This window comes from Cibotium barometz, chromosome 46, assembly GCF_041138505.1.
Source record: "Cibotium barometz isolate CiBa-2024 chromosome 46, ASM4113850v1, whole genome shotgun sequence".
NCBI lineage: Eukaryota > Viridiplantae > Streptophyta > Polypodiopsida > Cyatheales > Cibotiaceae > Cibotium > Cibotium barometz.
In genome coordinates, this window is record NC_141091.1 from 13,391,130 (window position 1) to 13,407,281 (window position 16,152).

Sequence of the window (16,152 nt, forward strand, 5' to 3'; positions counted from 1 at the left end):
ATTTAATAACTAAAATTACCATTTAATCCCTTTTTGTCATATCAAGGACACATCTTCTTTGAAAATAAGTGTGTAATTATATCTTTTTAAAAATGTATATATTATCAATTAAGAAATTGTGATACTCAAGAGCCTCAAAATGGATTTTAATACTACTCTCATCAAGAGCCAAAATAGGGTTTTATAATTAAGATAATAACTGTATCAAGATAATACCTTTTAATATAATTATATAAATAATTTTTTATAGTTGCACTCTTTAGCACATCCTCAATCACGCTAACATGGTAGATAACCCAAGAAGTCTAAGCTTCAAGTGTACACATAAAAGAAAGAAATTGTATTATTGTGGATAAGGAAGAAGAGGATGCCTAGTCTACCTTCTCAAGGAAAGGCACATCAACTAGTGACAGTGTAGCAATGATTATGAGAAACCATAACTATGCCATAAGCTATATGTTTGAAAAATAGCTTCTTTTTATAGTTGTATCATTTTTTTAATGGATTGAAGATGGAAGTAATAAACATTGTCTCTATTTTGCATGCTTTTTGAAAACTTATTGCTAGATTTTTAATTATAATCTCAAAAGGTAAGCAAAATGAAGTCTTTTTTTTCATGTCAATTTTTGTACGAAATGTATAAAGTGCCCAAAATATTATCATTTTTTTGTAGTGTTGTACGCATGCATAGACCACTTTTTAAAAAGAGGTGATGGAATCTTTAAAAGATGCCAAATGTTTCTTGTTTTTAGGAAATATTACCTATTTTTGTCCACAACAATGTTTATGGTGTTCGTAAAATTGGAGCAGTTGTTGGTAGGTCCTTTTTGAGTTTCTCATATGCCCATTGGCACCAGTCCATTCAAAGGAGATCAATAATTAGTAGAGCGGTCGAGCAAAAATAGCATATAAAAATATGAATCATCTATAATATCCACTGACATAATCCCTAAATCGTTATACTTCTTTAAAGTTATGTGGTGGGGTGGAAACTCAAGAATAAATTTGATCTTGCTATCATCTTTGGAGATGCCATTTTCTGAGACAATGTGCCCTAGTAGTAAAGAGATGGAAGGCAAAGGAGTTGCCTATGATCCTTGAATATGAGCCCTTGTGTTTGGTTGATCCTCCACGCTACTATTGCTATTAGTAGCTTCAGAACTATGATGTCTTCTTGCAACGAGTCTTCTGGTGTCATTATTCTTGTATCTCCATTTTCCAGAATGCTGGCTTGTTTGCCCTCTCCTTCCAAGGTAATTGTCTTTGTCATCAAAGCTATGATTGCCATGCTAGATGTTGGTATATCCAGGAGCAAGCTTTTAGAACCCGTTCTTTGATCTCCAGTCTTGTGAAGAAGGTGGTTCTTTTTCTGGATGCCCTGGGCTTCTCCCTTTGTTGTAAGGGTCTTTACTATTGCCACACCAGATGACTCCCCTTCACTATAGAGACTCCTACAACAAGGGCCTAGACAGTCACCGTATTGTTAAAAAATATGGCAAACACCTTCACTAAAATGATGTGTAGGGCACATACCTTGTAACTAGCACTATGCACTAAAGTCATAGATTATGGGCAAATGGATACAAAGGTTATTATGCAACCTTACCATGATGTAAAAGAGTCATTTAGGAGCTCAACATCAGCCAAAGGGGTCGTGATCTCTTGATTAGGTAGCATTGGTGTGATTAGCAAGATTCTAGGGTTGGTGGTCACTTTTAGGTGCTTGAATCTAGGAGGGAAGGTGGAGATGATTTAGATGATGATTAACACCTAATCTTGAGCTTAATCCTCATGTACTTCAGCCTATATAAAGAGGCTCTCATCTAGTGAAATCAACATATTTTATTGCCCCTCACTTATGTTGTCATTATGCTCATCATTATGCTAATTACTTCTTGATTAGTAGCTTAACTTCATCTTCTTCATTTCTATTCAACTATGCAATGGAGCTAGTGTTTGATCCTCCTTAGGATGGTTTTTTAACATGGTATCAGAGCTAGTACTAGCCCATTCATCTAGAATCAAGCCCCATCTTATTTGCTTAGCAAGAGATTAGTGAAAATTAGGGTTTCATTAGCTTTTATGGGTTTCCTAGAAAATAGGATCTAGAATAGCAGCTGAGTGGAGGCCTTGGTGCTCACAAACCACGTAACCATTGCCAAAATCCTTCTGTGGGCACTTCACCAGCAATGTTGCTAAGGGGCATGGCACCTCAATTGCACCATTCATAGCTCCACGTCGCCGGCAACTTCGTTTTCCCCAAAACAGGCACGTTTTTGATAGGCGACCACCAAAAGTATTGTGGTCTAATTCCTCTGAGGTGTGGCTTCATTGGAACCTAAACTTACTTCTCCTAAGAGGGTTTTGCAAATGATTGAGTGTGCTTCACACACCAAGCAAAAAACCAGGGTGCTGTCCAGAACTGCCATAGCCAGAAAAGGTACTTTGGTAAATTTGAGATTACTCATTGATTAAGTTGCTTAAGCAAGTGTTTGTGGGCTCTAAAATCATCTAGACATACTGCTATTCAATGCCCTTGAAGCTTTTTAGCTTATTCTTTGTGCAACTCCTTCAAATATTGACTCCAAGTGAGCTCATTTCTCTGCATAGTGAGCAGAATATTCAACTCCACTAATCAATGATTAATCTATCCTAATCCTTATCATTTGGTGCAATAAGTGGTTCATACATGTCATTAGGGACTTGCTACATCCCCTTATTACTTCACACTTAATTTGCCCCTTGATTAGGTGTCTCCCTTGCTTCCCACAAATCAATATATTTTCTGGTTTTATCTTTTGGAAAGCATATGCTAAATAACTTGATTTAGCACTATTCCTTGGTCTTAATCTCTCTTGTAAAAGGGTAGACACTGCCTCAATCATCAGAGGTAAGACCCCCTTCATTCCATATCATAATGGCTACCAAGGATTCTCCATCAATGCGCTTTAAAGGTCATGGTTTTCACACATGGCAAACCCGCATCAAGTTAATGCTCATGAAGAAGGGGCTCTTCAACATAGTAAATGGGAATGAGAAGAAGCCAAGGACTCTTGCTGATGTTCCTTGTTGGGAAGTAAGAGATGACAAAGCTCGTGCCATCATCACATTGGAGCTTTGATGACACTTACATTCATCATGTGGATGGATGCGAAACTTCCAAGGAAGTTTGGGACCAACTCACAACTATATTTGGGGCTCGATCTAAAAGTTCAAAGTTTGGTTTGCTCATTGAATTTTTTAAGCTAGAAATGAAGTCTGGCACATCCCTAGCCTCACATTTGAACTACATGAAAGGCCTATTAACACAACTTGCAGGAATAGGTCTTAAGATGGATGAAGATGTCTCCATTGGTGTATTACTTAAATCTTTACCTGAAGAATATGACCATGTGGTCACAACCTTGACCAATATGCCAATATCAAAGCTTGTGGACATTGAAGCATCTCTTCTTGAGGAGGAGAGAAAACTAAAGACCAAGCAAATGTAGTCTCCATCGTCATCAACCTTGTCTACTGAAAATGCTTATTATGCAGGATCTAGTAGGTATGGCAAGAACAAAGGCAACTACAACAAGGGCTACAACAACAACAATCTCATTTGTGACTTTTGTCACAAACCTGGCCATGTAGAGAAGAATTGTTTTGCCAAGAAGAAGATGCAACGAGTCTACATCATGGAAGAAGTGCAGCAGGAAGAAGACCAAGAAGAAGAAAAGATGAAGACAAGGGCCACCATCATGAGGCCCTATCTATGATTAGATCAAATCATTTATTCTAAAGTGCTAAAAGCAAGGGCATGCCCTATACACATGGGTGTCCTCTTCACTCATACATGTAGCCACGTCTTGTCACACTCTTCTAAAGTCGTCCCATACCTCTTTTGTATGCATGACTAAAGCCTCTGAGTTCACATTGGCATAACCTATGTATGGCATTGCTAGTCAGACCACGCTCATGCATGCTATCACTGAGCATTGGGTGGTTAATTAGGCTCATGAGAGTCAGCATGACCAACTGCATCATTGAGTGGATTCAGTGTTTGAGGAGGGGTGTTAAAAAATATGGCAAACACCTTCACTAAAATGATGTGTAGGGCACATACCTTGTAACTAGCACTATGCACTAAAGTCATAGATTATGGGCAAATGGATACAAAGGTTATTATGCAACCTTACCATGATGTAAAAGAGTCATTTAGGAGCTCAACATCAGCCAAAGGGGTCGTGATCTCTTGATTAGGTAGCATTGGTGTGATTAGCAAGATTCTAGGGTTGGTGGTCACTTTTAGGTGCTTGAATCTAGGAGGGAAGGTGGAGATGATTTAGATGATGATTAACACCTAATCTTGAGCTTAATCCTCATGTACTTCAGCCTATATAAAGAGGCTCTCATCTATTGAAATCAACACATTTTATTGTCCCTCACTTATGTTGTCATTATGCTCATCATTATGCTAATAACTTCTTGATTAGTAGCTTAACTTCATCTTCTTCATTTCTATTCAACTATGCAATGGAGCTAGTGTTTGATCCTCCTTAGGATGGTTTTTTAACACGTATTAGGTGGTAGCTTCCTTTTCATCAAGGTAATGGTAGCTTCTACTTGCATAACCAAATTCAAAAGAGGGAACTAGGGGTTGTTGGATTTTGGGAGTGTGTTGTTGTATCTCATGGGGTGTGGGTGTACAGATGGGTGGTACTTCAGTTTTGGCTATGGGGGTTGGGTTTTCTAGGGTTAGGAGTTGGCCCTTGGGCAGATATATGGTATTCTTCATAGCTGTGTGCAAAGCATGTGGAAGGTGAGAGAGAATGTAGAAGGTCATTGTAAGGTGAAGGGTTATGGCTTGGAGCGAGAAGGAGTGTTGCATGCAAACAGATAGATACACCAAGATTAGTTGGATCTTGCGGGGATTTAAAAAGAGTTATCATGTAGCATTGGAGTGCATCAGTTGAAAATTCTTGATGAGACTACGTCATGTCACTCAGCACTTGAGGTGAATCTTTCATGGTGGCTGTTTGGAGAGGGGCAATGTCATGATGGTGATGGATGCTCAAGTAGTGGATTGGTGGTGTTGTCACCTTAATGAAGGGATCTAGAGGCATCGATGCTTGCATGGTAGGGTCGCAGGCAGTAGCCGTTGGTTGGCTTCTGGAAATGTTCGACGTTGAGGGTTCCGAGAAGGAAGATGCCATCATATAATTTTTCTACTATCCAGAATGGTCATGTCCACCAAAGCTTCAGTTTTTGCGTGATGCAGATCCATGCAACACTGAAATAATAGGACTAGATCTTCTTCCTTAAACATGCAAAACTTGGAGTGGTGGTCGACCCATTTCTTCCTTCTTTTCTGGACAACTGTGGTGATGAAAAAAATCTTGAAGTGTGCTTCATCTAGTGCAAGGATTTGATCCAGGTGATGTTGCACGGACTCTTCCGGGCTTAACGTTTCAGCAATGGCAATGTAGAGACTTGGTACTAGGTATTATATTGGTAGGACTGCCTTTGTGCCATATACTAGTTTGAATGAGGTCATTCCGATCGAGATCTTGTAGGCTATGCAGAATTCCCATAAAGCTAAATACATATTTTCATCCCAATCATTGCAATTTTTATTGACCAACTTTGTGAGGATCTGCTTGAGGATTTTGTTGGTCAACTAAGCTTGACTTGTCGTGCAGATAGTAGACTATGGAGTGTTTATGAATGATGAGATGTTGGGTGACCAGTTCTTTGATAACATCATTGACAAAGTGCTTTCCTTGGGTCACTAACCAACTCAACTAAGCTTGACCATTGTCTTGCAGATAGTAGACTATGGAGTGTTTATGAATGATGAGATGTTGGGTGACCAGTTCTTTGATGACATCATTGACAAAGTGCTTTCCTTGGGTCACTAACCAACTCAATCAAGCATCCGAAACAAGTGATTATCATCTCGTAGAGAAATTTGGTAGTTGATTGTGCTGTATTATCCCAGAGAGCATGGGCTTCTACCCATTTAGTGCTATAGTTTGTAGCCACCAGGATATACGGGCTTCTACCGATTTGGTGCTATAGTCTCTGTAGCCACCAGAATATATGGGATGGGGGCGTAAATGGGCCAACAAAGTCAAGGCCCCATTTATGGAATGGTTCTAGGGGAGGATTGGGTTGTGTGGCATCCTGTCTCTATCTGTTGGGTGGCTGACCGAGACGTAAGCATAAGTCACCCTATTTGGACCATTTGTAGGCATCACCAAGTAGTGTCGGGCCACCAGAGTCCTACTTGGAGGATTTTCCTTCCGGTGATTTCCCCAGCGAAGTGTCCTTCACTAGTTCCTTGGTGGGCTTCTATGAGGACAGATACACTTTCGATGGATTTAGTCAATCCCTTTCTTGTATAGCTGGCCATCTATGACTTGGAAGTGCCAGCCGCTGTGCGGATGGCAATCCACTTCCATTGATCTCTAGAAAGATTATCCTCCATTAGACTTGTAACAACAAATATTAGCATTTCATCATACCATGTATGGGGGATGGGGATGACTGTGTCAATTGTGTGAATAGCTCAACATCCGGTAGGTCATTTGCTACTCCACTTAGGCCTCTAATGGGTAGGTTGGAATGTGGCCACCACGGGAGGTTGGAGTACTGGTTGCGGAGAGGCTCTCCTACCATTGTAGTTGCAGGCTTCAGTTGTATGTGAGTGTGGACATCTTGCAGATGGTACACCAGAGTTCATTCATGCCGTATTCATCGGCTTCATGTCCATAATTACGACACTTCACACACCAAATGTCTGATCGAATGTTAGGAGTGGGCTTCACCCCTTCACTCGCGAATTGAGCCCTGGCTAAAGCTAGTTCCTTGACTGTCTTCCCTGCCTTCTTGCCCTTGGACCTAGTCTTGCAATATTCCTCCTCCTCATATGATTCCTCACTAGTTGTGGAATCATTGGAATCATCCTGGTCGTCCAAAGATCTGAATGAGGATTTCTTAGACTTCCTTTTACTCTTCGACTTTTCCTTGCTTTTGACAAGGCCTACCAACACCCGCTCTGATCTTACAGCTGAGTCTACAAGTTGCTTCATGGGGTGATGGTAGTCAGGTCGGCACCAACAATGGAGTGTTTGAGTTGCTTGCTGAGGCCCTTCATAAAATAAGAATTGAGAATTTCCTCCACATGCCAATTAACTGATCTAGCCTGCAGAGAAGTTTTCGGAACTTTGCAGCATAATCTTCCACTATCATTCTCTTATGGTTCATTCTGCATAGCTTATCCAGCATATGCACAAATGTCTTGTCTTCTCTAAAGCATTGAAGGAATGCATCTCGGATATGGCATCATAAGTGGGAAAATGGGGGTACTTATACTGAGCAACCCAAAGAGCGGAACTCTTCTTGAGTGTGGGAGCAAAGGCAACCTTTTTGAGGTGCTCTCACTTACCCTTATGCGGACATTCACATTAAGGGGGAGTGTAGGAATTAATGCTATAATGCCCGCATGTGTGTGAACGCATGTGAGCAATGAACGGACACACGAAGAGGCACAACTCAATAACTATAAATAAATGTATTCTCTCATTAATAATCAACAATGATTCACAACTGTGAGCGCGTCTCCTTCTCCCTCTCGCTCTCGCTCTCGTGTATGCTGCAGCCATGGCAACACCAGCATGGCTGTAGCCTCCTCCCTCGACTTCTACAGTAATGTTAAAGTAGAAGTCGGGGTAGTCCTTCTGGTAGAACACGTTGGGTGGGACGGCAGTGTCGATGGCCAGCACAGTGGCAGGACCGTCGGATCGCTCCATTTTGCGAGCAGGCAACGTAGTCATGGTGCTGACAATCAGAAGACTGAGAAGCGATTATGTAATGGCGATTGTGTTTGCAATGCAAAGAGGGGCGTTTATTGTGCGTACTAAAACAACACGGCCCGGTACTGTTTTATATCCATGGCACCTAGCTGACTTCAACAAGCATGGTTTTCTCCAAGATGGTTACTACCACCCGCCATTCATCAATTTTTAATAGAAAGAAGAGAGAAAAGAGGGCTCGTGACGCACACTTTCATCCCTTTTACCACACTAAATACAAACTCTTGCTCCATCCTTAGACTTCCTTTGTTGGAATTCAATGTTCCACAATGGTGGGCTGGTGCAACAATCTTTGAAATCTCAAGCCCTTGGAATTCAATGTTCCATAATATTCCACAATGGTGGGCTCGTGCAACAATCTTTGAAATCTCAAGCCCTTGGAATGTGACAAACGCTTTAGCTTTCAACTCAATCGATTTTTACTTAATCACTTCTCCTCCAAGTTGTGCACTCGCTTCATTCCTCAATAGTTTTAAGATTCTTATTCATCAAGCGATAGCCACCTTGTCTTTTCCCCACCAAAGAATGCCCTGCAAGCTAAGTTTCCACTTGCTCCTAATATCTTTTATCCTTTTTAATTTCCACTTGACCTTTAAGTAACCCAAACTCTGACAAAACCTCTTCTACTTTCTTGTATGACTCTTGAGCGTCACTCTCTAGTTGCATCCTATAGGCAAAACACATATACTTGTATATCAACTTAAATCAATCATCCTTACCATGGCATGTAAAGTGCAAACGTGAAGCCTTGTTAAGGGTATCCTTAGAATAGGATCCCACTTTGGATCCAAGTAGATCGTTTTTCCCTCGTGTATTATATGTTGGTCACAAGTTGGGGAACCCTTCTTTTTGTCTTTGGAATCCAATTTTTCTTTCCATCATTGGGCCTGTTTATCGATTCCATGCAATACATGCATGGAAATTCTACATTGGATCCACTTGACACACATGAAACATGCACTTTAGAGTTTTCAAATCTCCTGTGACTCTAGGGGAGAATTGAACTCAATTTTGGGCCTTTTTTTCTCTAGAGAGAGAAAGGGTCTAGACCAATAGAAAGAGACCTCCATAATGGAGCTTTTGATAATGAGATGTTTTTCATATATTCTTTATATGAATATATTATTAATAGAGAAAAACTAATTGCATTTGCAAAATACTTAGACCACGCTTTATATTGACAGCTCATTAATGTACATGAAAACTAGAATATTATCAGCTCATTTATTAAAGGTAGTTTTTTCCTCAAAAAATTCTTTAAATTTCCTAGCTCATTCACTACAAAGGATCGGGCTCATAGCCGCGCTCCTAGCCGCTAATATCTTATGAATTAGAATATCCATAACAATACAAGTGTAAGAGAGTGTTGTTTCGTCTTGCCATACATTTTTTTTATTGGGGACACTCGTGTCTCTGACATCCAAAATTCAAAAACAAGATCTTTAACCTCATGTGTGATGATGTTACTTTGAGATTGTTGTCTTTGTGTTAGAACCCTAAGATCTCTCTAGACAATTGTTATGCATAAACATGCATAAATTAGGCATAAACTCAACCACCCAACCACCCCCGAGCCCAAGGGATGCACACAAGAGTAATAATGAAATACATCATACCTCTACCTTGATGTCCCATACCATCAAGAGGTATAACTCTAATCCAATAGAATGTAGCTATAGTGTGAAATGGTAGATGAATAGATATGGACCTCTACACAAGAGACCATAGCATAAGCCTCCAAGCCTCCAAACTCCCAAGATTCCAAGCTCCCTTGAGTGTGCCCCATGCCCCTATTATATAGGAGGGCCCTCAAGTGACTCTTGACTTTCCATTCCTCATGTGTGACCCTTGGATGCCTGACCCTAACCTTAATCCTTAAGGTTAGTCCTAACCCATGCTCCACTAGAGCTTGTTCCCATGCTCCCATGCTCACAAGCCTAATGTGGGTTAGCCTCCTAGTATATGCACACATAATGTGTATATAACATAGCACACATAATGTACATATAACATACTTCCCCTCTCTTAAAACATTGCACTCTTGCAATGAAAAGAAGGAGAATTGTGCTGAACAATCTCAACTGACTTCCAAGTCGAATCCTCAATTTTCCTATCTTTCCACCTAATTTTAACCTCAGGGATTAGTCAACTAGAAAGTTTCCTTTCCTTGAATTCAAGTACCTTATCAGGTTCATGTGGAACATAGGATAATTCATCGACTTCAACGAGTTCTTTGAGGAGTAACTGTGTTATCCTCACCTCCCAGTTTCCCTTTCAATCTATTGATATAAAAGACTGGATGAACTCTAACATGTGTTATCCTCTATTGATATAAAAGACTGGATGAACTCTAACATGTGGAGGTAGTTTTAAGTTCAAACGCAACCGTGCCAATCCGATGTATAACTCGAAATGGACCACAATATCTAGGAGATAAATTCGAGAATTTTCCCATTGACAAAGTTTGAGAATCTTTAGGAACATTAAAATAAACCAACACTCCTGGTTCAAAAGACCGAGATGAGCGTCTCCTATCAGCATAAAACCGTGCCCTATCATGAGCACTCTTGATAGAATCCCAAGCTTCGGTCAGCATTTCCTGCATAACTCGCAAGAAATCCCTCGATGCATCAAGCTCGATGTCCTTAAGACCGATATCAATAGGTGTCCTAGGTTGATACCCATTCATAAGTATGCACGGACTAAAAAATAATAGCCGTAAATTTAAAACTATTATAGGCAAATTCCATCATTGGAAGATATTTTTTCCAATATAATGATTTTCTAGAGACATATACATGAAGCATATCCTCTACAATCTGATTCATACACTCTGTTTGCCTGGATGATCAGAGCAATTCACATTCAAAGTAACTTTCTCGTTGTAAACCTTTCGAAATAAAGTAGGAAATAGGGATTTAATATTCACGTGATCACAAGATTTTTTGTGATAATAACACATGTGAAGAAGTTATTCACATGTTCTCATGTTACCGTTCACAAAATAACAGGTCACTTGCCATTTGGGAACCCCTTAAAAGATTGGCTACACATGGGAATAAGCTATTCACATGTTCTCATGTTACCATCTTCACATAATAGCAGGTCAGTGGCCACCTAATAGCAAGTCAGTGGCCACCTAAGAAGATTTTTTATGCCCGACAAAGATAATTTTTTTAGGCCCTTATGAAAGCTTTGTGAATATAACATGTGATCACAAGATTTTTTGTGTTATTAACATGTTCACATGTTTTCATTTACGTTAGTGAAATCGCTGGTAGGAAAGCATGGCATTATAACAGCAGAAACCAGGGATTCATCGACGCCCCGACATACCCACATCTGCATATGGAATAATCGACATCTCGAGTTACCCATATCAACATAGAGAGTCATCAATGTCTCGATGAGTTACATATGTCCATCCGTAAACCTATCACGTTGATTGTGTAAATCACCTAAAGTACGGAACTAGAGAAAGAAATGCCAACAAAGGAAGAATCCAAATTTCCTTATCCGAACACAACAAGATAAACTTGTTTGAACTCTAAAGAAAGAGATTTCAACAAGTGAAAATGCCGATGAGATTACCCTCATCAAAACATGCAGGTTATAGATAAAAGAAATTTATCTAGAGAATGTTCACAATATAACTTCTAGTGAATTTTAAAAAATAAGATTGTCTTTGAATGTTGAGGTCAACATGCTAAGTGATGTAAGCAAAGCAACAATCTTGAGCCCAAATTATCCCATAAGATAATATATGTGAGGGATCACTAGCGTCCCATACCACCATGATACCACCCATACATACCTTAACAATTTGAAACTCCCTAGTATGCCGTCTAGGAAAATATGAATAAAATCCTGTATAAAAGGAATAAGATGGCCTTTTGATATTTTAAAAATACCAATTTTTAGGATTTCTAAAAATAATTTCTAGAAATTTCCTAATTTTTTTTTAGAATCCCATCGTTCACGAAATTACCAATTCCGCTCGACAATTCTCAAATCCAATGAAAATTTTTAATTTTAATGGATTTTTCTAATTTTTTGGGTCAAAAAATATAATTTTAAAGAAATTTGAATGGTCACGAGCGCCCAAATGGACACACCACATGCCAAACACCAACCCCACATTTTTCCGAAATTTAAAATAACCTTTGTCTAATTTTCAAGAATTTTTTAAAATTTTTCAAATTACCCTGAACGCATTTAGAATACGAACGGTCAAAAAATTTCGGACTTCCAATGGTTTTCCCGGAATACGGAAAGCCAAAAGTTTTGGGAAAATGAAAAGACAAAAAAAATCGGAATGTGAAAGGTCAAAAGTTTCCGGAATACGGAAGGTCAAAAGTTTTTTCGGAATTCGGAAAGCCAAAAGGTTTCGGGAAAACGGAAAGCCAAAGGTTTTTCGGAAGATGAAAAGCCAAAAATTTTCAAGAAGAAATTTTCAGGAATTTTCAGAGATTTTTTTTTCTCAAATCCCATATTTTTCAGTATTTTCCAGGCTTTTTTCAAGCTTTTTTCTAAAATATTATCAAAAAGTTTTTTTTTAATTAAAAAAACTCATTTTAAAAAAAATAAAAATGAAAATAAGCTTTTTGCTTATTTACTGGATTTTGATTTTTTAGGGGGGGGCGTTTTTTTCCGCCAGCTAGTGCTGTGCGCAGCCCCCCCCTCCCCGTCGCCTACGCGTAGAAGAGTGATGTGAGAGAGAGGGAGTGAAAACTCCCTCCTCTCCTTCTTCTCCCCTCTTTCCTCTCCCTCTTCTTCCTTCCAATCTCTTTCTCCACCCATCTCTGTTAATCAAAGATTAACTTAATCTTTTGATTAACTTTTTAATTAAACATATCTTAATCATAAGTATCATTAATTATGATTAATGTTTTAAAAAAAACATTTTAAAGAGATTTTCTCACGGAATAGAGAAGGAAAAATCAGATTTGAGAGGCGGAGAGAGTCTCAAGCTCACGGGAGAGCATCTCATGCATCAACACGTTGTCCCCTACTGAATTTTAGTAGAAAATTGACAGAAATTTGATCGCATTCTCGTGGAAAAAATCCGCAAAAATGTATAAAAATACATTTTTAATCATAAAAATGCTCAAAAAATTTCTAAAAAATTAGAAAAAAATTCTTAAATTTCTAGAAATTCAGGGAATCCATTCTAACAAAAATATCCACCATAAACCATATGGTATTTTTATAAAACAAATCCATTAATGCTTGATTTTAACCAATAAAAAATAAAAAAAATAGCATTAACTCACGGTATTCCCCGCAACGTCGATTTGTCCATTGAATTGAAGTAACACATGTTCCAATCACCATATCGATGATCCACGTGCAATTCATCAACACAAATCAACAAATAACCTTTTTATTAGTAAATATTAAAATTTACTAAAAAAAATCAACAACAATTAAATAGAGATTGCTCTGATACCACTGTTAAAACCCTAAGATCCCTCTAAATAATTGTTATGCATAAACATGCATAAATCAGGCATAAACTCAACCACCCAACCACCCCCGAGTCCAAGGGATGCACACATGAGTAATAATGAAATACATCATACCTCTACCTTAATGTCCCATACCATCAAGAGGTATAACTCCAATCCAATAGCATGTAGCTATAGTGTGAAATGGTAGATGAATAGATATGGACCTCTACACAACAGACCATAGCATAAGCCTCCAAGGCTCCAAGCTCCCAAGCCTCCAAGCTCCCTTGAGTGTGCCCCATGCCCATATTATATAGGAGGGCCCTCAAGTGACTCTTGACTTTCCATTCCTCATGTGTGACCCTTGGATGCCTGACCCTAACCTTAATCCTTAAGGTTAGTCCTAACCCATGCTCCACTAGAGCTTGTTCCCATGCTTCCATGCTCACAAGCCTAATGTGGGTTAGCCTCCTAGTATATGCACACTTAATGTGTATATAACATAGCACACATAATGTACATATAACACTTTGGCATGTTTGCAGATCCTCTTCTAATTGTAGGCGAGCATTGACTACATAGAGGTTTCTCTTGTGCATACCTAGAACCTTTGCTGCCTTTGCTAAGCTAATAGTTTTGTTGTTGCCACCAAGTCCATTGAAATCATCACCATTAAGTACCATCAATAGATATGCCCTCTTTAAGAAAAGCTCATCTTTTGATCGAGGTAATTTCTTAGTTGTGTCAAAGTGTTGCAAATGTTGGCTAGTACAGCTTTTTCACAACCCATTTCTTCAAGTTGAACATCGCTAAATTTGGGATGGAGGAGTTCTTCAAATATTTGCTTGTGAGAGTAGCTTTCTCGAGGGCCTTCGTTTGCTTGTACCAAGAGTTAGCTACAACTCTACAAATTTTCTTTCTTTCCTTATCATTGACGGAGCTATTCGCTTCATCCCTTTGCTTCTCCTTGATTTTTTTGTGGATGCTAGTCTTTGTTTTGCAACCCAATACTGCGTGATTTTCTTAGTTCCTTCTTGAGCAAGAATAACCCTCCCTCCATTTTCTTACGCTTTTTCATTGTGAAAATTTAATCTTGTCCCATTTCATGTCCATTAGTATTCATCCTGAAATAAGGTGAAAGTACTACTAGACCATTCTAACCCTGACCAACCATACTTTGAAAGTTTCTTTGATCTTAAAAACTTATTTAGAAAATAGGTATTAGATTCTATGGGTGTGGCGGTGTGTTTTGGAGAGGGAAAGAGAGAGAGAGAGCTCTAGAGTTAGTGTGCTTGAGAAAGAGAGATAGAGAGAGAGAGAGATATTGATGGGCAAAGCTTTGCATCATCTACAACAGCCAATTCAATTTATTCTATGGAAAAGAGCAAGAAATATGCCAAGGAGACATGGATTTCTTGGGAACATGTTACTACTCCAAAGAGTAGTGGAGGGGCAACCCCATTAGATGTAAGATTAAATATGGTCGCTCTAGGAGATGGCCTTTATTGCAAGATATGTGTGTATATCAAGAGCCGTGGGTGGTAATGGCTAAGTCCCTCATAGAGGAGGTTGCACTTATGCATGGTAATACCAGGATTGATGGTACATGGTGAGATGTAGTGAACGGTTCCTAACATGTTCAAGTGGTGACCTCACCTCTCCTTTCTCATTTGATGATCTCATGGAAGGAGGTGTTGGCACACACTAAATGGAACCTTTTAGATCAACAGTTGTAGTTGGATTCTATGGTAGGTGAGGTGTTGGCTACTTCATGACTTCTGGAGTGGCCTGACAAACTTGTTGAGTTTCACGTGGATATGTAGAGTTATGGGAGGAGGTGAGGACAGCACTTACACCGTTTGGTGATATTCCTCAGCAGCTGGAGGATTAACACCCTTGGTTAGATTAGGCATTTAGAAAGCCTCAGGACATTGTCCAACGTACAACAAATCAAGTATACCATATGATGGTGGAAGATAAGTCCTCGATCAGTGAGAAGGCTAATAGAGTATGGAACATCAAGAAGAGAGTAGGGTCTAGTGGAAGGAAGTTATCTGGTGGTCTAAGATTCTATATCAAGGGAAGGTGTTCCTATGGCGCATGCTAGTTGGAGGCCTGCCATTAGGTGACTAGTTGCGAAAGTGATAGATTGCTTTTCATAATTTTGTGTTTTGTACTACATGCTTGTAAACATGCTCGCATATTTTTATTTTATGTCCAGTGTGTCAAAGAAGGTGTGGGATTTCCTTTCTCTTGTATGGAATCCATTGAGAGATAGGCCCGTAAAGGTTAAAGTTTGAAATTTTGGCAAGCTTCTGAATGGGCAAGAAAATTCTAGAACATTCCGTTTTCTTTCAGTTTTTCAGGTGGAAAAGTTTGTAGTATACCTGGTTAATTCATATTTGATGCAAAAGTTGGTATAAAGCCGATTGAAAGATATATGATGTCCAAATTCTTTGGTGAGTATGTATATTCAGTATCACATGTTCTTACGCAGGTGATTTAGGTATTCATAAGTTAGTCTATGTTTTTTAGGATGAGGAAAAGGAGGCCCAACATGTTGTAGAATGAGGGATTCTATGCCTCATTACTCTATGACAAGTGGACAACTATGTAGAGGCTTTAGAGACCTCCATGCTAGAAGTGGGGTGAGCTCCATCAATGGCACATGAAGTAAATGGTGAAGATTTGGGCATGGATGAGATGATTGATGACTTCTTTGAGCTCAAAACCACACTTAACAAAGATCAATTTTTGAAAGCCCTGAGCACTCCACTATACAAAGGGTGTGCATCCTCCACTCTTCATGCGACCTTGGAGTTACTAAACTTATGGAACCATGTATT